The 23,450-nt window shown below is 40.4% G+C and overlaps 1 protein-coding gene across 1 annotated transcript in view; it reads right to left on the minus strand.

Moving 5' to 3' along the window:
• LOC308191281 (uncharacterized protein) overlaps positions 1–23,450 on the minus strand; it is a 156,592-nt gene that overhangs the window by 102,601 nt on the left and 30,541 nt on the right. The gene's annotated exons all lie outside the window — the stretch shown is intronic.

Raw genomic sequence — 23,450 nt, forward strand, 5'->3', positions numbered from 1 at the left:
GTTCCTGCATCTGCTAAATATGACTGCTGCACTTATTTACCTGTCTCCCAGAAAGGTAGGAAGGCTTCTTGACAGCCTACATTGCATGCTAAGGGGCAAAGCACCAGCTCTGTAGTGAGCATTGTCATCTATCTTAATTTTGATTGATTTTGTTCTGCCTCTATTTGATAAGATTACAGGCAGATATTGGTTAAAAGTAACAGCTAGCATGCTGAGGCTAAATTTTGCTTTTTCTGTGAATGTGGGTCTAAAAAAAAAGAAAGAGTACAGTAGCAGCACAATCCAGTATTAAGTGGCTTGGTTTTCATTTGCATACCTCCTTTGGCTCCTCATCACAGCACACTTCTTTGGCTTGCCACAAGTCACCCCTTTCTGGAAGCAACTACACAGAGCAAGGGCAGATGAGAGCAGGTCCTTGCCATTCACCAAGATACTAGTCAGCTGAAAGGATGCGCTTGGTTTTGTACACCAACCTAATACTTGTTCTGTTTCAATGAATCTTCCTCAGTCACTGTCACCGCAATAACTGGCAGTAACTACTACCCAGGGCAATTCCAGTGTCCCTTCCTCCATGGGAGGTGTGAGCTCCACTGGGGCTCAGACCAATTATGACTGGCAAAATTCTACTACCTGATTAACAGGGGAACAAAAGAAAGTAAAAACTTGTACATACAGACTCCCTTTCATCTCATGAGTGCAACACGCTTTGCTGTGCTAGATATCCTCAGCATCTGAATGACAATTTTATCATCTAAGATATGGGAAGAATTGGTTTGTCAGCCTAGCTAAAGGTCTTATGGCAGAATTGAGATCTAAATATCTTCACTCACAGCCCTCTGCTTTAACTACTAAATGATATTGATGAATTGATTCTTTGAAGTATATGAAAGCTTGGTCATATACCTTGGTTTCCAGGCAATAACACAGAGATATCTTCTTTCTTTAAAATTGACTGTGATTGAAATACTACAATAAACTCCATTTAATATATTACCAATCTGATGTATAGCTTCAAATTCAGGGAGTGAATTCTCTTCTTTTTAAGTACAGAAATTCTTCAGTCACTGAGAAAGACCTGAAAAGCTCCCACAGTCTCAAAGGGAGTATTAACCTCTGATGGGGATCTGTCTTAAGACACCGGAGAACAAGGGTCAATGTACTCACTCAAGAAGCATTGGAGATTAGCAAAAGAAAAAAGCCTTCTAATAGTCTAGTGTATAAACATGATTATAAGGGAAATTTATAATTCCCTAGCAAATTTCAAGTAAACCAGCCAAGCTGCATTAGGATTTTAATGACATTTTCTCTTACAACCAAGGACTCTGTGCCAGAAGCCCTCAGGGCTGCCTGCAGTCATATTACTATACTTGCAAAGCATACTGACCCCAAAGACAGTGCAATCTATTTCTGTCACAGATTAAGTGACCTCTGAGCTTTTTGCATCTAGCTGTGGAGAAAGCTGCAGGTAGAGGAATGTTCATCCCTCGGTTAAGCTAAACCTTTGTTTTCTGTGTTCTCATGAATAACTTATAGGGCCTTGGCATCATGAACAGTAGCGCTGACACAGTTGACATGACAGCACTATAGACTGAATCCCGATCTGCCCTCCAAGGATAAGATGGGATGTTTGCTCGGTTCACATTTCACCAAGTCGGGCTGTTCAACTATTTATAAGATGAATAGAAATTTCCACTACTTCAGCTGACACACCTGCTTTTACCTAGCAACTGCTCGGAGGGAGCCAGCTGAGACAGAGGAGGCTTTGAGAGGCGCCACTGGCAGGGAGGCTGCTGCCGCCAGTCCTGCCACATCTCCTCATACAAGTTGTGTCCTCTCGGCATCATGGTGGCCCCTTCCATTCTCCTCAGCAAGAGCTATTTATAGCCAGCACAGCCCAGGAGAGGAAAGACCTCTCTGCATCACTTGTCCCAGGTGGTGTGAGAGCAGCACGGAGCACTGCAGCCACCTCAGGTCACATGGGGCATGGCATGGGGAGATCGCCCCATGTGTCATTGGGTGACCACCACGATGGCATGGAGTGACCATCATGATGGCATGGGGTGACCATCATGATGGCATGGGGCTACTGCCCTGGGGGCATCCTGCTGCATCACAGCCCCACATGTTCCCCATGCCCAGGGGTTCCCTTGTGGTGCCTGGGGGTCCCTGCCAGGCACCAAGCCATGCAAAGAGCCAACCCAGCACAGGCACAGGCCATTTTCACCCAGATCCAGGAACATGGGAACGCACCAGTCACCCATTGGTCTTCAGCTTTTCTTGACAGGAGCAAGGGAGGGTGAGGAGCACCATCCAACTGGAGGGTCTTGACCTGAACTCATTTTCTTGCTGAATTATGACCTGGCACACACATAGTGCCTGAAGACACTGAGATTTCACATTTGTCTCACATATCTGTCAGGTCTGTCAGGCAGCCTATTGCCACCAGGCTCCCACATGCAGAAAAGATGGGGCCCCAAAGCACAAATACATTTTTGTGCAGCATGTCCACTTCCGTGTGATCTTCCAGAGCAGCCTTCTAGGTGGAAAAAGCCATTTTAAAGATGATTAAAATACAGATGAAGTAGTACAATCAGGGAAGAATGCATGAAAAATGACAGTTTCCTACTTTCATTTTGTAACTGTCAAGAGGGCCTGGCAAAAGTCAATGGTAATAGACAGAGAGCTGAAGACCTGCTTTTACAGTCATACTGGATCAAATACTAATCAGGACTGAAGTCCCATAGTCCTGGGGGCTCTGGACACACAAACAAAAAAAAATCATTAAAAAAAAAGGGGGGAGAGAGTCCCTGCACAGGACTCCCTGCTGCAGTCTGATTTAAGGCAGGATTTGACAAGTACATTTAACAGACAAAGAGGGGGTGGCAATGAGAGGAACATGTGCTAGCACAGATTCATCATGTATGCGTTTGCCAAGCTAGTCAAAAAAATAATATATTTTTTAAAAGATATCCCAAACCAAATCTGTCTTCATTTACTAGGTGTCCCACCCTTGCCCATTCTCTGCCACAGAAGCAGGGGTCTGGGAGCGGGCCACAGGCTGCAGCAGTGCCCAGGACAGGCTGGGAGCACAGGCCCATGCACCCAGCAGCTGGGGTCTCCCTCAGCAGGAAAGGGGACTCTGGAAAGAGGCCATCTTTACTCTGGTACCATAAAAGTTCATCTTGTGGAAGTGTCTGATGTTTCTGTAGAGGAAGGACTGTAAATAAATGTGAGGTACTCTTCTTGTTCATATTATCATACCAGTGTAGCACTTCTACAAAATGGATGATATCTCACTGAACAATTTCAGTGGTGAGGATGAAAAGACCATAATTGCTGCAGCACTGTGAATTATGTTTGTAAAGGAAGTGTTACTAAACAGCAGCCAGGGAAGAACATAAAGCAAGGTAGGTTTTACAGTTAAAATTAGATTGACCTGAGTTCAGATTATAAATGTTGGGAATAATATATATATATAAAGTAAAACTGGTTTGGAAAGGGGATGGAAAAGGTGTTTCCAGGAGACATGTTTCAGTCTCAAAATGTCTTGTACTTTTCACAAAGAAAGAGTCTGTGCCCAAAATATTCAGTAGCTTTTCTCCCTTGTGCTTGACACTCTTAAGTATAGAGCTGAGATCAGAAGTGAGGGAGGGCAGGGGAGAAGGTTCCCAGCAGCAGGTGAAGCTGAATCAACAGAGTCATCCTTCTGTATTTCAGTAAACTCAGCCAGGGACTGATGATAATCTGCAGGCTATTTCTTCCATCCTTCTCTTCTCCCTCCTTCACATTCCCCCCCTCCCAGTTCTAGCACTGCTGTTCAACTTGCTAGTGAGCTGTTCGAGCTGTTTGCTGGAGCTCTGGGAGCTCTCTTTAAAGCTGAAAATCATCCTGCCATCATCCACCTTGCTTTAACACCCACCCACTTAGGAAATCTGAAAGCTGTGTATCTCCTCTGAGGCTGCTAATGCTATTAATTCTCCTACCTTAACAGTCTATCCAAACTGTGAAAGCAGGTTTTCTGCAGATTCCTCAGCTATAGCACATTCTGTTGCATTTCCCATACACATTTCAGTGTCTGCTTCCCATGGTTAAAAATAAAAAAGACTGATTCAACACTCTCTGACTTCATTTTTACATGACTGAAATACCATTGTTTTTCACCTGCATAGCACAAACTGGCACCACCTAAACCTTATTGTGATTCTTTCCCTGTTTCTTGGCAAACTAAATTACCCTCTCTAACCACAACCAGACCATTTCCCAGACTCAGGCTAGCTGATTTAAAGATGTCTTGCATCTCTTTAGACTACAGTGTAGACATAACTGTGTGAGGGGCACAGCCACAGTTAAGTGTACCATCCAGTTGCCATGAGTCTCACACAGCTGCCTACCTAAGAACTGTTAATGATTTACCTATCAAATGAAGGTAATTGCTGAATGATCAGATGCTTTAATTGCCCACCAGATTTTAACTCATTACTAGACTAGGAAAATGTTCCTAAGGAGCCAGTCCACCACCCCCTCCCCCCCCAGTTATATCAGCTGGAAAATACATGAACACATGAACACCTACCCCTGTTCCTAGAAGGTTTTGAAGGTTTTCTCTCACAGCTTGATATTTCCTTCCATATACCCTGTCAGCCCAAGGAGATACAAAAAAAAAAAAAAAAAAAAAAAAAAAAGCATATACTAAGGGTGATTTTCCGTTATTCAGGAGTCTTGCTATTGAACCCTGGTTTCAAAAGGGAATATTTAAGCTAGGAAAAAGGTGCACATGATTTCTACAAAAGCAGTTTCAGCCCTCCTGCATCCTGTACAAGAGCCTTGGATAAGTTTATTTCCCTGTGTAGAAGAATGTGAGAGACCCAAGATGGAACTAGAAAGAGGATGCAGGCAAAGAGCAGGAAGAGTTTTCTCTGCTGGTGACTCTCTACTTCTCTGGAGTGATAGTAATAGTTCAAGCAGACTGTGTTTCAACACAGAGAAACTCAGAATGCTATAGGAACAGATGAAGTAGGCAGGCCTTGGCACTGCTTCAAAAAGGCCTTAAAATGCCCTTACAAACCCTGCCTAGCCTATGTCTCTTCCCTGTCCATTCTTGACTCAAAGCAGAATCTTACCTGAGAACCAGAGCATGGGGCCAATATTCAAATGCAGAGACAATGCATTTGTCATGATCAAGGTGCATGATCAAGGTTTCCACCATGTTTATTCTATAGAAAGAGATGAAAATTTTGCAAGGATTTTTTTGAAACACCTTTAGCGGCCCTTATATTATAAATATCCTCAGTCCTAGGAAAACGCTACATTTAATAGTAAGGTAGTGAGACTGCATTGGCAGCCACATGTGTGCTGCTCATGATGTGACCGCTGACCTTACTGAGGTGAGAACTAAGAGAGGAATTTGATTAGGTGAACTGTCTTCATGACTGTTCTGATCCAGGGAGAGACCTAACAATATTGATCAAAGTTGGTAAAACATAAAATGCTAACTGAAACAATAAAGTGACCAGATGAAACACAATAGCATGGGAATGGCTTAATCTTTCCAAATGGTTTAGTTAATTCAAAAGGTAACTAAGACTCAAGCGTCCCTTGGGAGCAAACACTGTAATACTCCATTTCATTCCACACACTATGACTGAGACAAGATCTAAGGAGGTCATGAGCAGCATAATAGGAAAGATCTTATTTTAAACCTCAGTCACTGGTGGAAATAAAACTCATTCTTCTTTGGGGGAATGTTAAAAAGTAGGTTAGAGATTTGTTTGCAATGAGGGCTTTTTTTGTTTGTTTTACCCGATTTCTAGTAATACCTCCTTGTTCCATGTTATAATTGCATGGACCATTCTTTCTTTCTGTGGGGACTTCACTTAAACGGCATTATTCTGTTCAGAGTACCATTATGACTAGCTTTGATGTGGTAGATCTTCTTTTTCTATACATTAAAAAAGAGAAAGCTGCTGAGTTTACAGACATGGAAACTATACCAGGCCACAGAGGATCAGCACCGTTCCATGAAGGTGGAAGGAAGCAGAAGGAATATGGGTAGATAGCAAGGCAATGAGTCCCATTTCATTGTTTCTGTCATGCTTAATATGCTGCAGCACACACAAATTCACAGCAGTCCCAGCACTATAATGGGTTCTCAGGAGCAGATATAAATGGTCATGTAAATGAGAGCTAAGGCCCATATTTTCTGACAGTCAGATCAGAGTCCTTCACTTTGTACAGCTAATTTGAGAGGAGCTCTTTCAAAGTTAATAGTGTAAATGAAGCAAAACATAGCCTACAAGGAAATAAAATAAAATTAAAATAAAATAAAATAAAATAAAATATATAAAATAAAATAAAATAAAATAAAAAGCTTCCTATAAATGCAGGTTTCAAAACCATCCGTAAAATCATTGTGAGCTCAAATGCAGCATTTGGAGTATCAACTGAAGACACACATGAATTAGGAACGTAGATTGAATAGCTTACCTTATAGTCTGTATAACATAGGAGTGAGATTTGATAAACTAAGCTAGCAGTGGGGTGACAGCCAAGCTGTATCTGTAACAATCGTGGTACCCAGCCCTGACTCCAAGGGAACTCCACAGCCACAGAAAATGTGACAGCAACACATCATGTAGCATAGCATAAGAGCAACGTTACCTGGAGGGGGAAACTCACTCCTCCTACTTCCCACCTTTAGTTGCCATCTGTGCTTGAATTAGCTGGAAGCAAGATGGTCTCAGGAGGATATTGCCTGTCTTCAGCCTCAAACCAGTTGCTGCTGACTGCGCCATACTGTGTGTGCAGTAGCCAGAGTCTGCCTTCAGTCGGGGGGGGGGGGGTCTCCTTGCTCCATACCTGTAAGTACACCCTACTTACCCTTTACCTTGCACCATCCCTTTAATGCCAATGGAACTACACTCTTAACCTAAGGGCTGAACACAGTGGTCGTGAAAGAATAAGTAATTCCAAATCTGCAGTCAGGTCTAAAGATGTTAAAATAAAAAATCTCTCCAAGATAAATTCTCTGCTTTGCTTTCAGGGTTGCACACTCTCTGCTGAGTGCTGAGGAACAGCACAAGAGCTGAGAGGAGATACCTTTAAATGCCATTATAAGTGTCCTAAATGCTGACAAATCAGAAATCCCCATAATTATCATTTAAATATTTGATCACTGGCAGAAGAAAACATGCATCCTGGCAAACACTAAGCTGTTGTACAAACAATCGCTTTAGGTAAGCCTCCCTTATGCACCACGTCCTTATCTACTTTAATAGAGTGCTTAGGAGTGCTGCAGATTCTCCATGCACCAAGCTGGAGCCAGGCTGCAGAACCACAATGGTCAATGTACCCATTTTTCTCAATTAAAAGACCTCTAATCATCATCATCATTATCGTTGTACTTAGTTTCTGCCTACTCCACAAGGAGGCGATCATTCCACTTTCCCTGTGGGATGGAAGTTGGTTTTCTTTTCCTCCAAGGATTCAACAAATAAACCCACTCAAATGATATGCTATTATCTCCCCAGAGAAAGCCTATCAATTTTTTTCTTTCTTTTCTGGAGAGCATCCCGTGGTCGTCCAGGTTATCCCCTCCTTACCCTACCCCATTTTACAAATATTTCACCATTTGTTTTGCCTCCATGCATTTACCTGTAGTGCTCTCCAAGGACAAAAGGATGGCAGCTACTTGAGCATAAAGGTAGTTTAATGCTACATGCAAGTGCAAAAATGGAGATGGAAATGAGATCAGTGAAAGCACTGCAGGTCTGTTTCCCTAATGAAGCAGAACTCTCACACCGAGCTGGGCTTACATGCTGTAATCAAGTACACTTCTCACAATGCTGGGGTTATGGAGAGCCCTGCACAGAGCAAGGTAATTATCAGCTGCCATGGCTCAGAAGGGCTCTGTTCCCCTCTACGTATTGCTCAGTTGTCAGCTTATAATCAGGAAGAAAATAAAGAAATCCTGCCTTTGTGGAAGAGTCTGTAGAAGGAAAAAAGGTGTTCAATGTATATGACCCCCTCCTTCCCTCACCCCCACCCAAAAAAAAAAAAAGTGTGTGGGGGGAGGGGGATCAGAATAGGCATTTTTGTTGCTCTAGTCACTTTTGTGAAAGATTTTTTTGTACTAACAAGCTAAGCCTAGCTGTCAGTCCCATTTCTGAAGGACTGCATTGTGGAAATGACTTTATAAGTGATCAATAGCACTGAGTAACTTCAAGTGCTTGAGAATGATTTTCCCAGCACTGACAAGCAGGAGCTGATGGACAGCCAAGAGGAGGATGAAACTGATCAGAAGATAAAGTGCAACAGAGTAAGGTAAAACCATGGACCCCCAGAAGGCTTTGGAAATTTTGCCATTCACCTCACCATGTTTTTTTCATGTTCTTTAGGAAATCTTTTTTTCCACTGATTTTGTTAAGACGTATAGAAAGACAGCTACGAAGCTCAGCAAAAACCTAGTGAGTCACTTATCCAGTTTAGGGTGAAATTTGTGATGAAAGAAGCAGCTACAACTGCTGCATTCTTCCCTCCTTCAAAGGAGGATCTGAGATTCTCAGTCACCTGCCTAAAAGCTCTTTCTTGCAGGGAGTAAACATTGCTAGAAATACAGGGGTGTAGTTCAGATAGCATTTAGGTAGTGCTGGTAATACAGAGGTATTTTGTTCTATCCAAAAGAGCAGAAAGTGCTCCATTAAAAGTTTGTTTGGAAACTGCTGTGGAATTGTAGGACTTGGGACAAAGTAATGCTTTGATATCTGTGGGTATACAACTTTCCAGGCACCACATGCCATAACACCTAACAAGGCAACATATACAAGCGAAAGGAAATGTCAGTGAGAAGCAAAGTCAGAAAATTACACTGAGCAACTTTTTTTTTCTATAATAACGAGATATATACAGGCCAAGAAAGCACCAGAAAATTTGATCAAATATATTTATTTTTTTATTTAAGAGCATAAGCAGATGTGAAAGAAAATCACTAGGCAAACTATTCTTTAGATATAAAGTGTGGCAAAAGAAAAGACATGTTCAAAATCACATTGATGTAAGTACCACATGTGATGTACGCACAAATGCTCTTGATATGAAGTGTCTCAAAATAGTATATGATGAGAGTGTGCAAAATGAGAAAAGAATTAGGACCTTATGGGAGTATGGGGAGTATTTCAGAATGGTTGAGTTTAGCAGGGACATATGGAGATAATCTACTCCAAACCTTCCACTCAAGACAGTACCAGCTATGGCAGGTTGCTCATGGCTACATCCAGCTGGATTTTGAATATCTTCAAGGATGAAGACTCCACAAACTCTTGGAGCAACTTGGTCCAGTGTTCAACCACCCTCAGAGTAAAAAAGTGTTTTCTTATGTTTACACATTTGTGACCACTGTCTCTTTTCTATTCATTGGATACACATTGAGAAGATCCCACTGAGTCTTCAGTTTTCCCAGCCCTCTCAGACTCTCTTCATATGAAAGATGTTTCAGTCCCTTAATAATATTTGTGGTCTTTTGTTGGACTCAGTCCAGGACGTCCACATCTCTCTTGTACTAGAGAACCCGTATCTGGACCCAGCTGTCCCGCTGTGGTCTCACTAGGGCTGAATAGGTGTAGTGGAGGAGCAAGTGTAGTGACTCAAAGGAAAGAAATTATTGACAAACTTTATAACTATGTGATATTAGTGACAAACTAAAAAATATCTGACAGCAGAGTGCTTAGAAAAAAAAAAATGCCCCAAAGACACTGGATCTGGGTGGTGCTTAAATGATTCCAACTATACATCAGTGAGACCGAGAGAAAAACTCAATATCTTTTGCTTATATTTCAAGAAATCAATGAAAAAAAATGAACAGCTCCTGAACTTTGTGAATGTGGATGGCTCAAAAAAAAAAAAAAAAAAAAAGTAGAAGAGCATGGAGACACTACAAAGTCAAGATTTTCCTCCTTATAATCAGGTAAAACTTGTCAATGAACAACTCTTCTAGGGCAAGTTGCAAGCCAGAATGTACATGCACATGCAAACATAAGCAAAATATACAAAAACACAGAACAATTTAAATAAAGTAACTCACTACCCAAGCTTCTTAGTGACCTGGAAAGAACATTCTCAAGAAACACTTTGCCTGATGAGAGCATTGCTGTCAGCGTTTACTTCCTCTTTGCCAAAGCAGGATGGGAGACTGAGATTTTTTTTCCACTGAACCATGATACACCTCATGATCAAGGAATTGCTTTCAGAACCATATCAGCATGCCTCTCCAAATCCATTCCCACCAGAGTGCACAGACAATGTTACGACTTTAGAGTATCTTAAGATTTTAACAAAATATGCAATTAGCTCCATGTGGAAATTCAAACATCTCCATCAAGAATGCAATTGTTAGTCATGGTCCAGATGATATGACATAATTTTTCATATCTGAAAACTGAGCAAAAATGAAGGGACAAAAGGAGAATGGAAGTTGTTTACCTCGGGCTTCCTCTCTTAAGAGGGTAGCTGGAGCTCTGAAATTATAGTGCAGTTCTGTATTACACTCATTACTCTGCAATATGTATATTCACAGTCCGAAACTTTGCCAGATGTTCTTAGGGCATCCATGCGCTTCTGACCTCCCATGTACTCTCACAGTAGGCTAATTCTACAGCTATTTCACAGAAACATTCTTCCCTTGGCAATTAAGGTAGCTCAGTTTTAGCTCTGAAAAGGAATGTTTCAGTGTTTGGGGGGGGTGCGGAACCTGGAGAATCTAAACCACTTGCCACGAATGAGAATTTGGTGATGAATGGAGGAAACGAGCAGAGGACTGTGCACACAGGATGCTGGAGGCTTGAGGAAGGAATACTACAGGGAACTGTTTCACCACACTTTGTTTTGCCAGTCGAAAACAGTTCCAGATCTGAATCACAATTGGAGTCCTGCTGAAAGTTTAACTCTCAGTTTCTGAGTTAGGCAATGAACACAACCAAATATGAATAATGATTCCTCAATGCATCACTCACCAACAGCAGTACCAGGTAACCAGTAATACTGAAGGCACAAACATTTAAGTGGGCTCAAATAAGTAACATCAGAATGTGACCTATCAAACCTAGGCTGGTAGCAGCAAGGCCATATCACCCTATAATTTCTTTGATCATCTTGGAAGAATTTATTCTTGAGATGTATATATTCCTCAGGAAAACTATGAGTGTTCTATTTTTATAGAAACGGTTTATGGCAGAAGTCCAACAATATGAATATAAATCTGGGTATCTGCCAAAGAGTGGATTGGTAAACATTCAATCTTTGTTTCAAGTTTCCAAGAAGCTGTTATATATAATTCAGCAGTTCCCACTAATGATACATCCCAACAAGAAAATTCAGACTTAGCACAGAGTGGGGAGAAGACAAAACTAAGAAACTCTACTTGAGGATCTGAGTCGGTGTAAGTGGGCTGAGAAGGAGCTAGCAGCAGCCTAGGAGAATGGCAGAAGACAGCAAGAAGGTGGGAAGCAAGGAGCCAGAGGCACATTGCTTGGGGGCAGTAGAAACTGGAATAAAAAGGAGAAGAAAGCAGAAAAGAGTTGAAGGGGGAAGAAAAATGAAGAGATGAGGAGACAGAAGGTCAAAGGATGGTGGTACACAAAGTAGGAAAAAGCAATGGCAATGACACCCAGCTATAAAAAGACATGGAGTCAATCATATAAGGAACACTGAAAAGAATGGAATGTTGATTTTAAAGCTTTAGAGATTAGAAAATAGTAATAATTTTAGCTAAAATAAAACTCTTCAAAACCTCTTCTAAATCTTTAAACGGTGTGAAACCCCAAAGGTGAGCACACTGTTAAATGAATGAAGAATTGCAACAGCAATGGTATTGAAAGTGAATACCAGTTCAGTAAAATGTAACAAGTGGTTATTAAGAGCAGTTGGGGAATGTTTTTGAAATGAAAGGTAAATGCACTTAACATTTTTTCCTGATGAACCATTAATTCTAACCAATCAAGACCTCAAACAACTTTCTTTTTTTTTCTTTTTTCTTTTTTTTTTTTAATTTTATTTCCTCATAACCACCAGCAGGATGCATTATTTCCAACATGTACGTTATGATATTGAAGGATATGGAATCAGACCTCTGTGGGTTGGGAGAAGTGGTATTTTACTACAATAATAACACCATTTCTGCATAACTAGCCACTGAACTTTGTTCTCCTCGTCAGCAAATAGACCATCTTTGTAACAAAAGTAAAGCTGAGGGATTTGAAAATGTCAAAATAGCAGAGCAAAAAAGAGCCCTTGGCCCATATAAATATTTACATTTGAAATATCCATTTGCTGAACTGAACATTTCAGCTGTTGAGGGCAGCCTGAATCTCATTACATCAGCTCCACAGGCCTATTGGTTCTCTTACTTTGAACACAGATGAGAGCAGCACTTTCATTGTGTGATAGGCATATTCCAAGCACCCAGCACACTTATAAAGTGGATTGTATTCCAGAAATGCCATGTCTCTACTATTCAGTTTTTATGATAGCATCCAGACTCCACAGTTGTGTAGCTTTCTAATATTGAATACAGATCCTTCACAAGACAGCTGTCTCATTTTTTGATTTTTTTTTTTAAGTTTTATTTTATTTTATTAACAAGAAGGAAAAAAAATCATCCTAAAACTAGCCTCAGCAACATATTGCCTAGTGGAAAATCCATTTTAATTCACTAATTATTCTCCTCTAGAGCTGCAGTGAGTAAAATACTGTCCAATCCTTTCAATTCAGGAAGATTAGCTATGCAGACCTTCATCTAGATCCAGGCAGCTCAGCCCCCCTTGACCTAGTCTTCTTCATGCTCAACACATAGAGAGAAGTCTTTGTGTACAGACCTGGTCCTCCATCCTGCCAGAAAAACTTCTTCCCCTGTACCCTTGTGAGGCACCAGGTCTTTGTGATAAGGATAGAGGAGAAGAGGAAAGAAGGAATATGGAGGTATGTCCTCCCTTTTGACCTTGTCTTGCAAAGAAAAGCCATACAAAAGGCATCCCAGCTCCTTACCAGGAATTTCAATATAAGTGGACTGCAGGGACATCTGCCAGGTTAATAGTCCTTGCAACTACAATTCTATTTAATAGCTGCCTCCAGGAGAAAGACTGTGGGCAATAAGCCACAGGTGAACACTGGGGGCACGAGGTCTCCAGCAGAGTCGTCCTGGCCCCCCATATGTATTGCCACTCTTGCCCCTTCCACTGGAGGCAGTCTGTCCCAGAAAATAAAACAGGAGAAGCCCAGGAGGGAAATGAAGGTTCATTTTTCTCCTTTTTGTGTGTTTACTAGATAGAAAGAGATCCAAACTGGCATTTTTAATGTAATACCGTGGTTGCTCTATAGTTTTTCCAACTTTAGTGTGTAATATGCTTTGAATATGCCCATACATATGTATATTTACTGATGTAGCTCATTTGGAAGTGTTTTGTATAGGCTGCTCTGTTACTTCTGTAGATATCAATTGCCACATAAATAAATTAAGATGCTGCTGTGGACCCCTTTTTAGTATCTGCCTGGCCGTTTCCATGCACATGTTAAATTTCTTCACTGTCATGCCTTCACTCCAGGAAAGGGTCTAAATCAGGCACTAGTGATTTGAGAAATTTGATTCCTCAAAAGTCCTGCACTTTCACCTAATTCTAGTGAAAAAAAAAAAAAAACAGATTTTACTCAACACTTCCTGAATATCCTAGTAAAAGGTGGACCTAGAAAAGTTTTCAAGTCTTCAAATTTATATACCAGTTTGTTTCTATTTCATCTTACTTTCCAATACTTCTATGACAAATAAATTCTACTACTCTTGTTAATATTTTATAAACCAACAAACAGCTGTAAAATTAATCGAACTCAAGTTTGGTGAGTCTATAAATGGTAAATTGACAATATATGTAAAAGTTGGCATAATAGGGATATTTCCATCTTTTTCTAAAGCTCTTTATAACTAACATTATCACTGAATGCATCTTAAGGGAACTCTGTGATAACATAATGATCCTCAGAGACTTTTGGCTGTGCTGCTGTGCCAGAACATGGAGTACATTAATGGTGAAAGCATCATCCTGGCTTGGAGAATACAACTATTAATGCATTGCTAGTATGCTTTGCTTGGGATGTAATGGAAATAATTGCCTGTAGCGTGCTTCAGTTTTGTCCAGGTTCTGTGAAAACGCTATCTTCCTTTAAGTGAACTGTTTTTTTCTCATTACTTTTTTTTTCTCTATCCACTACCTAACTGATTGAAAGGAAAAATAAACTTTCATATGGAAAAATTGATGGCTGTGATTAAGACTGAAAAGCAATCTAGAGCTCATTTTAGTCACCAATAAATGACATTCATAAGGTTTATCACTATTTCCAAGTATTCTTCTATGAAATCATTATGTTATTGTCTATGTACAAAAATACACAGTTATACAATGGAAAATCTTTCAGTATCAAAGTTCAAGCATAAAAAGTCACCTTTATTGGGGCAATGAAGTAGTTTTTATTACTCATATTAAGTGTATGGAGTGTGAAAGCTAAAGAAGAGCTGGTCATAATAAAAATGTACAGAAGACCGTTGGTGAATGTTATAAATTACTTTTAGCCAAATAAAGGAGCAAGCACCTAAACACACATACACACACATGGTAGCACACATGGGACTACTTATGTGCTTTAACACAAAGGACAATTTTGCAATTCAAAGCCTAACATTCATGCATCTACAAGCAACTATTTGAAAGATGTGTCATGTCTGTAAAACTTAGCAGCTGCTTACAGTTCACACCTTTGCAAAGCCAGAGCACAGAGGTGTGCACACCCATTTATGTGCACTTTTACAGTCCTGTACATGGAGGCCTGGCACAGGCCAAGGTGAATTTGCAGGTTCTAATGTGCATCCTAGTCACAAGCATAGATTCATGACCCAGAAGCCACAGCTTTTATAGCTCATTGCCAGTAATTGTCCGGGTCATGTTCTTGACCCTTCTCTGTGAGGTGTTCAGGACACAATGAGTTGCTTGTCTTACTCCCTCAGATGCTTTCTCCATGCAGGCTGAGACTTTCTTGTGTTGGTAGATCAGGAGTCCTGCTACCTCCTAGTTTCCAGGTGAGGAACCACAATGAGTGTTATATCTTCCAACCTTTTTTATCAGCCCAGAGAAGGCTACAGCACTAGTATCTCAAAGCATGTGTTTCCTTAAAAAGAAGGTTGTAATGGAGGAAATGATCCTTTTGAGATCTGACCTGAGGGGAGGTACTTGTACAGTGTCCCTAGCAGCATGCTAGATTCAAGACATTGCTTACCTTGTTCCTTCCCTCCTGTCAAGGCAATGAAAGGTGCCTTCAAGCTAGCTACAATAGAATATCCCCATGTATCATCTGGAACCTTCCCCTCACAAGGACTGACCCAACCTCACTCTGATTAGCCTGAGAGATCTGGTGTCACATGTGTACATGAAAAGCATCTAGACACTTATTAAATATGCATTCCCCTTCCTACTAACATCGTTCCATCAATATTTTAATGCCATGTTGCCTTTTAGATTGTGTTCCTTCTGTAACATGAGGTCCCTGCTGGGGAAGACAGACACTACAGAAATGGATGCATTTTTGGATGACATTTCTTTTAGTATGAAGAGTTGTCATCAGTGGTGAGTTTCTGTTGCAAATGTTTACAATTCTTTCATCAGCAAATACCATCTCTGTTCCCTTCTACAAATAAAGCCAATGGGGCAGAGTGAAGGTGTAAAAGCTAGGACTGAACATGTTCAAGCAAAGATAATTATTTATTGCCAAAAATAGCTAGCCTGTGATTGAAATCATTAAATTAAACCTAATCCAGTGAAAATAGACTGACTTTATTGCCATATATGAGGATTAAATTTGGATCGCTATTTCTGGAGTGAATTTCACATTTATATGAATTTTGTATGTGTGTTTTATTTCCTGTTTCTTCTACGAACCCTTTATACCTTTTTTTTTCCCTCTTCTGGTTATAGACTAATCATCTCCAACTTTCAGACATTTGTTTGAAAAACAATAGCTCACAGTCATTGTGTTAAACAGCCCATTTTGTTATCCTTGCCACAATCCACTGTGTTTTCAGTTATTGCTCTTGATAGGCATCACTAAGGTTTCCGTTTTGTTAGTCACTTTCCTGATCTTTCACGTTTCTCCTGCCCAGGAAGCACTTTTCCTGGAAACATTCAAAAAGAATAAAACCTGATCACAGCCAGCACCTTGGGGTAATGGCATCTAAGATCCAAATCCATCCCTTTTTTTTTTTTTTTAAGTTAGTAACTCCAATTATAAGTGATAAAAGCTAGATTAAGCCACTTTTGCTTACACTAAGTCATTCTACAGAAGTCTACACACCCAGTTACAAGAAACATTGTTCAGTGTGAGTAATTTTGAATAGCAGAGTCTAGGAGTTTGTAGCATACTGGATGTAATCACAGGACACTGGACTGGCACAAACCTGCACATTTGAGCAGGTTGCTTTACACCATCTACAAAAAATCAGCAAAGGTACTGAGGCTGTCTGAAAGCTTTCTGTCTTTAAAGCTTTGTTTGAGGGATGGGTTTACAGCCACCACACACGGAAGGAGACCTTTCTGTTCACAACATGAAAGTTCTCTCTTTTCCTCTGCTGTCAAGAAGGTCTCTGACATTCCTTTTGCAAAGCAAGAGAAAGGGTTGAGAGGGCTGAGGTAGTTGATGTGGGTGCAACAGCACCCACATTCCAGTGGTGCCAGCCAGGGCCTGAGCATGCACTGTAGACCACGGGACTATTGTTTCAGCTTGGCCTCTAGACTCCAACCTTGAACATGCGGATGTGCCGAATAAGCTCAAATCTAAACTGCTTAGAGCACACGAGCCAGGATATCCTCCCTTTGGTATGAAAGTGATAAGGAAAAGGTGAGCTGGGTCCTCCAGAAAAAAAGTTTGGGGTCACAGGAAAGAAGATTCAGGTTCATAGCATTTCAGCAAACAACCCCTCTTCAAAATTTGCTACAAGTTTTTAACATCAAAAAAAAAGGAAACACAGGTCTTGGATTAGTTTATACTGTTTCATCTCAGAGGTTCACACACAGTATACTAGACCTAGCACAACACATGTTATGGGTTCAAACTAAAATGAATTTGAAATCCTAACATAAGCAATCTATTTCCCAGCAGAAAAAAAAATCAAGAATTTAGTTAGCACCTTCTTGATGATGCAGGCAAATATTGCACTTTGAAAAGAGAAATACCAGACAGCTGAGGTTAATTCTTACCTCGTGTATTTCTTCATATATTTTTGTATGGATTTATAGGTCTCAGAAGTGTCTTACAGAATTGGCAAGTATATGGACAAAACCTTTATCTTTGATAATAAATCTGAACAAATAGGCCATTTTTAGTTAGCAGTTCGATGATGAGATATAAGAGTTCGCTTCTGTTATAGTTCATAATCCAAACAACAGTGGGATGTCAAGCCCTGCTTTAGCATGCAACATAAAACAAGTGTACTTGTAATACTTCCAATCCTCTTCTACTGTTAACACTCAAAAAAAATTTTCATGCTGCTGTAACAATTTTTTTTTTTTTGTGCACAGTTTACTGAGGAAGTGACATTTGAGGAAGAATAAAGGAAAATCCTCGCCACAGTTTTTGAATTGGGCAAGACTATGAAAGAAAATTCAAAAAAAAAAATAATAAAAAAAAATCAGAGTCTCCAGGGTGAAAGAGTAACACCATATCATTCTCCATTGAGGAACAGATTCCTTCAAAAATGACATAGCTGTGAAACTGAAAGCTCGGCACAGAAACAGTTCCTGGACACCTCCTGCCTGTGCATATATATAGCACAGACACAGCTAGGGACATACTTACGGGTAACGATACATATGCAGTAGAGTCACCATCAGCTGAGACAGTAATTTCAGAGAAGGTGAAATACTTCTCCAGAAAGGTAATATTTTAAAGGGAATGTGCAGGCTTTCTGTTGGCCTTTTTGCTACAATAAGTCAGTCTGGGGAACTCAACAAAAGAGAGAGAGACCTTGCATTTCACCAGAGAGAAGTGAGTGGTGTGGTGTTGAAGAAATCATAACCTACAGGCTGGGAAATATTCTTCCAGCTCCTCACTGGTTAAGCCTATTTTTGATAGAAGTGTAAATCATCATCTTTTTGTTGGGGGGAGAGAAGGGAGAATTTACACTCAGATTTCTCCTTGAGAATCTGCCAGTGCATTTGCTGTTAGGAAATGACTAAAATAAGCCTCTGCACATATGTCCTTAAAAACACTTTGACTGCATTCCCCTGTAATTATTAAGCTTCTTCAGAGTCTGTAAGCCAGTGAGAAAGGGATTAGAGGGGTTACTTTGTGCCTCTGTGCCCGTAAAAATCCCTCGGCTACTGCAGCACACTGCTCAGAGCGTCCTGAAAGCTTTCATATAATCCCTGCCTCCCAGCCACCGCCACTACTGCATTCCCTTTATTTAGATACATTCAAATTTCATGCTGTAATCCAAAAGCACTCCAACACAGAATCAAGATCCACATCATAAATCACATTTAAAAACTAACCTGCCAGTTAGAGTGGAGCTGCACGGCAACTACAAGGTAAAGCCACCCTCAGTTTTATGCTGAAAGGAAAACCAGCTGCAAATTGGCAGTTGGCATCTGCTGGCATTTCCTATTCTCCTAATCATTGAGGACAGGGATCATTTTCATACCTCTGTTCATAAGAGAGGTCACAATAGGACACCAATCCCTGACTGGGGTTGCATGTGAATAAGACCACATGATAGCAAAAATAAAGATCTGCTCCCTGTAACCATTTAGGGGTTTTCATGTCAGAAAAGAACTTGTTCTGATCAGTGTTGTTGCACTGAAAATAAGTCATTATCTCATAAACAGCAGCAACATAGGACTGCAAGCTATCTTCTGGGTCATAGAGTCTGCTTCTAGTACTTGCACAATATTATATAACCTCTTTCCCTAACTCATCCTTAAAAACCCTATTTTATTTTTTAAAGGCAACATTTCCCTGCCATAAATTCAGAGAAGAATTCTCTGCTGTGGAAAGGCTTGAATGAAGTACTGCTGTTAAATGCAACAACAGCTGTAAGTATCTGAAGTGAATAGCCTCCAGATCATGATGGTAAAACTGAGAAACAACTGTCAAATATTCATTGAAACAACATCTGCAAGGCAGAATCAAAATATCTCTTTTGTGGAGCCAACCAGTCACAAATACGTCCTGGGTAAACGGGAACCTGGTACTGCTGGTCAGCAATCAACTTGGAGTGTAAAACCAGTGCAGCTAGAGAGGAAACTGCTTGTCATGCTATTGCATCTGCAGGAGAAGGGAAACCCAGCATCTCTTAGGTTTGCAGCAGCTGCCATAGCAAGAGTGGTCAGAGTGAGGGCAGCCTGGTAACCCAGCATCAGTACCTGTCTCGCTCCCTCCCTGGTCCCCTCATGGTTGCCTGTGTCCCCTGGCACATCATATCTGCGCATCTTGGTCACCATCTGTGAAGTGGAGATAATAACACCTCTTGTCTGCATGTCTATTTAGACAGTAAATGTCTTTCAACAAAGACCGTCTCTTACTTTGTTTACCAACAGCGTATAGCACATGGGCTCCAGTCTTGTACACAGATCCTGGTCACTAATAATCATTATTTGAATAGTGGTGCTAAACATAGTAATTAACCAATATGAATATAACAACAGTGAAGCCACTGAAGCCACTTTTTTTTTTTTTTTTTTAAATCAGAATTGTTATCCTGAGCACAGGAAGTCACAAGAGTCAGAAATGCAGAACAGCTTTGCATGCTGTGGGGTGACCACTGGTGATCTCAGGCTGCATGCAGGATGCACCTGGGAGGGATGTACAGATAGCTATGTATGCAGTGGATACATGGGCATTCAGACACTGACCACTTCCAAGCATTCAAAACTGCTGTCTTCTGTGCACCACCTTCTTGCAGTGTGGCCAGGGAATTTATTTCATGCAAACCTCAGCAAATAGGAACTCTGAAATATTTTATGATAATCTCACAGGACAAATAAGCAAAGAGTATGTATTAGAAACAGAATACACTGTATCTTTTTCTGATTAATTCACTCACCTCTTTAACAACAGTAAATGACCAGTAATATCAATTCTTCCTTATTCCAAATAAAGGATATGATAGATCCATGGCAGAGAGCAGAATTTAAAATAGTTAAGAATTGCAGCCTGGTACTAAACCCTCTTGAGTTTGAACAAACTCTGCTGACAGTGCTTGGTTAATTTTAAGAATTGCTACAATTATTTTTTTTCATAAATTAGCTCCCAGAGTGACATATTTCAAACATGAAACCTTAATATTCCTTTCTAGAGAACTATGTGCCATTGTTCATAGGAAAAAAAGAGGAAGTTCTGAGCTAATTTTTAAACACAGCGGAATATCAACAGCCAGCCAGCTGCTGAGGCTTTTTTCTTGATCCCTTGCAAATTCTCTTCAGCTTTTCATGGCCAAAACGTGTCATGTGCCAGTCTGAAATCATGTTGGAGGAACTGGTGGAAGGGGTCTCCTTTTCATACTCCCAGCAGGCTTATGTCATAAGGCTGTCAGAGATAACCATCGCTATTTATAAGTAATCCCCCTTTTGAAAGGTCACCCTTCATTGTGTGTTTATTTTGACGCCTATCTAAAAATCATTCTCATGGATTTTATCCCTAATACATATTTTTTATGCAGACAAGAATAAAATAAATCATGCAATAAAGTGGAAGATAGAAGAAGTTTTATAGCTGACAGCCAAAAGAATGCATAGCATTCACATTATCTCCTGTGGTTTTAATTGCAACATAGATACCTTTTTTTTTTTTTTTTTTTTTTTTACCGCCTCGCTATCTTTGCCCAGGAGCAGGCACTTACTTTACATGTTGCATGTTCTTGATAATAGGACATTTGGCCATTGAATCACTTCCCTTATCGTGAGTACTCATGTGCAAACACAGAACCCTTTATCAGCCCAAACTCCATCTCACAGTGAGACAGAGAGCAGAGTAGCACCTGTTCTGCATTTCTCAGCACTTTTGGTTCTAAGAAAGGGAACAAAATAGTTCTCATATTATGAGACCATTTTTGAGGATGTTTCTCTCCTTCTATACATTTGAATGGTCATCCTGAGCTGAAAGTTGACTGCCTTTCCCACTTTCTGTAGGTGCACAACAATAAACCAGTACAGTACTTTCTGTATTTTGACATAATCAAAGTTCAGTTAATGAAACCACAATGACCACCACAACGGCAAGAGGCTGAGCACGATACAGAGGAGAAGGAACATGTGAGAAGAGAGGAGATAAAACAAGGTGAGGTTTTGTTAAAGGAATCTGATGCCACCTAACAAGAAATGGGCAGGGGATTTAAGAAGAGAGAACTTAAAAGCTCAGAGATAATGCATAACATTTCTTTCAAATAAACTCTCTCATGCTGGTATCCTTCTTAAAAGAAAGAGGTAAAGGTAATGTTTGAAACCTTCTCATCACACTTCTAAGAGTGGGTAGACAGGGATGTGGGTTGGCTTTCCTCGGGATTGACAGTGCTGCCTTTTGCTGAGCTTTATCATCATGTCAAGCAAAACAGAGCATGCTACTGCAGGGAAGGCAAAATAGCTTCAGGTTATGCAGAGCTGTGCCAGAAGTAGCTCTCAGTACCATTATTGTGACTTCTGTCCTGATTAAATTTTGAGTATAGATGGCAGGGTTTGTTCCACGGAAAATAATGGCTAGACTGCAGAGGTGGACAAGGGAATTGGTGATCTCACCAGGGCCACACAATGAAGCTAATCCTGTAACATACACTGCAGCTTCTTTGTTCTTGATCTTCACTAAGTGGGGCCTGGCTTAGAGGCAGCCTTTACATTTTCAAACCGTTTAAACAATTAAATCATTAATCAAAGCAGCAACTGTGTTAAACAAAATAGAAAGCAATGAAATTGTTCCTCAAAAGAAGTTGAAAGGATTACATTTACTCTCAGAGGTCATGTTTGAACAGGAAACATAGGGCTATAGTTCTTGGACTACTCATGTAAATGACTCATCTGCAGTGGAAAAAAAAATTAAATGTCAGATCGCTGGGTGATGATTTTTGCCAGCTTCCATTAGGTAAACTAGTCTTTCCAAAATTTCTCTATGGATCTCCACACCCAAATCCCTTTCTATTCCAATAGGTATGAGGGTTTAACTCCTTTAAGCTAATTGAAAATTTGAGTCACATTTGTGATTTAAAGTGCTCTTCTAGATACTATGTGGATGGAATTTATGTTTAGATAGGATTCACCTCACCTAACTTCAGCCCTGTAAAAATTAAACATCTAGTCTGAGATTTTCATCTAGGTAACTTGAACAGACAGTGCAGAGAAAGTTGTCCCTCTAGAGGGTCCATCCCATTTATTCTACACACTTAATTTTTAATGATATGAATCATCCTTTGGAAATGCCCGTACCTCTCAACTGACTACAGAGGGAACATACAGGGCCATTTGAGAATAAACACTTGTCTCTTAGATGGATGATGTCCCACCTCCTGTGGACACTATTAAATCAATATGCTCACATCATAGTTGCCTGCATTTTGGATCCAAGATGAATGGGGAAAAGGATGCTGCATACTCAACATCTCCTATGCCTGAACTGACAAGGAGGAATGAGAAGGGAGGTGACAAATGCTCCCACTTGCAAACTGCCTGTAGGAGTCAGAGGTCAGCAATGTGATTTTCTGTACTTGCACCTTATCTTACCCCCTGGAGGTGGGAAGAAGGAGGGGACAAGCTAGAAATTTCTGAACAAAGCATCAATCTTGTTTTCATTTTGTAGTTGAATTAGTCTTGGTTATAGATTGCTCATCACTGTGAAAAACATTCTTCAATGTTAAGGGAAGAGTGCAGTTGGAGAGTGTGTCACAAAATCCATTATCACCCAGTAAGAGCCCATGTGATTAACAACTGGGCCTTGCCTTTCCACTTGCCAGTATAAACCTTGTGGAGGATTTAGTAAGACACTTCAAGAAGTCAAAGTCAGTTAAGTGGCACCCAGTCAAGTTAATGTAGGCATAGTGAAGCTTCTCTTCTCATTAAGCTCGTTGTCTCTAATTCTGGAAGTGGTGGGGTTTTTGTTTGTTTGCATGGTTTGGTTTAGTTTAGTTTTGTGTTTGCTTGTTTTTTTCAAGGAGAGTGTGAGGTGTTGTTTCAAGAATTATGTCTTCATCTTCCTTTTCCTATCAGGAGTTCTGTGCAGGAAAGGGAACCTTCCTGAGAGTAATTATCTACTCCCCCAGGATAGGATCACTATTCTAGCCAGAAATCTACATAACATGTTTTTCCCCATGTTTAATGGGTTAGCAGAAGATGTCTTCTTCCACTGGAGCAGTGAAGTAACATTATATAGGTGATGTCTCGGACTCC

The sequence above is a fragment of the Anser brachyrhynchus genome, assembly GCF_964034855.1.
Source record: "Anser brachyrhynchus genome assembly, chromosome: 1".
Classification (NCBI taxonomy): domain Eukaryota; kingdom Metazoa; phylum Chordata; class Aves; order Anseriformes; family Anatidae; genus Anser; species Anser brachyrhynchus.